We start from the raw sequence: 2,546 nt of genomic DNA on the forward strand, positions 1-2,546 counted from the left end.
CATCTTTCGAACTCGCTAAAGAGGAAGTGGGAGCGCTCAGTAATCTACGCAATGCTTGAATGAATCATGAAATCCCATTTGCATTCCTTTTTTGTTTGTTTTCATTTTTTAATCGGCCCCGTTTCTTAATCCTCACCAGATCCACCCCTTAGACTGAGTAGACGATCGGAAAAAATACTTGCGGTAAAAAAAAGCCTCTAAAAAAAATCTAGAACCTCATATACATTTAAATATCATCTCATAAAACGCATTCAACTTTCAGTGTATTACCACTCAAAAGTTGATAAATGAGCGTTCATCGATGATTTTTGTATTATTGTCTTTCTTTCCAGCAAGAAAGAGCCAAATACAACGGGTGTTTATGATATAACTGAGTTTTCTCTGCATACGCAATAATCATCCTTGACTCATTTTGCATTACTAGAGTAATCTGACTCATTGTGAGGTTTTTTCTGCATCCTTATGAAAGATCAGCAAACCACACACACACACGTGTGTTTTTTTATTTACTACTCAAGGAAATAAAGCATGGTCTGTGTTTGTTTATTGCTGTCCAAGTGCCCCTTTGCATCTTCTCACTGTGTTCATGTTCATTTACTATGATACTAAATTATTGCCAAATTTCTTGACTTTGTGACATCAATTGTCACAAATTGTGACATCAATAATTCAATCTGGCGGTTTTTCGGCGAAGGGATGCACAGTTGGATCCTTTTTTTAGTTTCTTCTTTTCAGTTTCCTTCCCCCCCCCCCCCCATCTTACTTATTGTAGTTATGCTTTTTGAACAGAGGGTGGAAGCAAATTACAAGTCTTTCTTTTTTTTGCCACTGTGTTAGTTTGTAGTGCAACCGGATCAGGGCACGGTGGGAACAATGTAACAATGATCTGAGTTTTAAAAGTATCTCGTAATAATCATCATGGGGGTCGCTCTGACGTTCAGGAAACGATCCATTTGAAATTGCAGCTTCTCATTTGCCGATTTACGAACGGTGACATTTTGGCGGCGGTGTCCTCTGATTACTTCTTGACAAATTACTCAGCAAATTAGGAGGACGACTGCACGCCGTTGTCCGAATGCTAGAAAAGTAGCTGTTTCTTATTCAACCTGGTTTTGCAGACCGCGTCGGCTGACAGCTCGTTGGCCAACAGCTCGTCTGCGACGCCTCGCCCCTCCCCTCGTTCGACCGCACCCGCTCACGTCCTGGGCGTTGCCAAACACGAGCGCCGCCGTCCGCGTCTCGCCGCCAAGGATCGGTAGCTTCTTGCCCCGGGGCATCGCGGCAGTAACTGCAGAGGAAGGAGAAGACCGTTACTCATTCAGCATCCCTCCCACCCCGGTCAGACTATTTCTTCAAAGCAGCGAATCGGCATCATCAGTGAAGAGGGAGAGTGTCATGACTCAGCTCTCGGCCACATCCACCCTCTCAGTTGTGATGATGTAACAGATGGCATATTCACCCTCATTAGTCACAACAAAGTAAAAGTCATACCTAAATGTAGTCGACTCTGGATGCGAACAAAGCTTCCGTAAGTCATGGGTGTCTGCGGCAAGCGGAGATGTGGTATTTTGACTCTCTCCTACCCTGTGGGTGATTCGGCGGTTTGTTGTTTTTTTTTTTTTTTTTTATGCAGCAGCCACCGGGCGCCGAGCACATCACGCACCCACGTAAAACCCCTCTGAAGGGCATTCGCTCAGACTGGCTTAACAGCAACTTTGACCTTTCTTGTTGTACATTTGCCCTCCGTCCGGTTATCTTCCTCCTTCCCTACTCCAACAATCTTTTTCACATCCGGCATGTGCATTTGAAATTCATACTATTTTAACAGGGGGGGGAGATTGTTAAATAGCAGGGGTGGGCAAACTACGGCCCGCGGGCCACATCCGGCCCATTGGTTTTTTTTTTATCCGGCCCGCCAAAGATTGGTACAGAATTCATACTTGATGTGAGCGATCGAATGATTGGATCAGTGAATGTGGGGGTTAAACAGGACATTATTTCATTTTTGGAGCTACTTGACAATTTTCCTGAGCTGAATGACACAGATCGGCCTTGTGATTTAGCCTTAACTGTGGACATACTGACACACATGAATGAGTCGCACGTGAAGCAACAAGGGAAAAAAATGGTTTGTGCATGAAATGCAAGCAAACGTCAGAGCCTTCAAAACCAAGCTGGTTATATTTTCAAAACAAGTGTCAGACAAGTCTGATATGTCCTGTTAACAAATGTGTTTTTTTTTTGTTTTTTTTTATATGTATCGTATCTTGTGCTGACCCAGACCCTCTGTCAAATTTTAAAAGTCGATGCAGCCCCTGAGCCAAAAAGTTTGCCCACCCGTGTTCTATAGTTTGTTACCAGTAATTTCAGCAGAACGAGACGATCAAAAACTAAAGAAATATGCCAAAGTCAAAGTCAGCTTTATTGTCAAATCTCCATGTATACTAGACATACAGATGAATCTAGAGGATGTTTCTCATTTTCCCACAGTGACATGAGATTAACTAGATAATAATAGAGCGCACATTAGCAGTAAAGCGCACGAT

Source organism: Fistularia commersonii, chromosome 32 (genome assembly GCF_037954325.1).
Source record: "Fistularia commersonii isolate RoL2024-O1a breed Wild chromosome 32, RoL_Fcom_v1.0, whole genome shotgun sequence".
Lineage (NCBI taxonomy): Eukaryota > Metazoa > Chordata > Actinopteri > Syngnathiformes > Fistulariidae > Fistularia > Fistularia commersonii.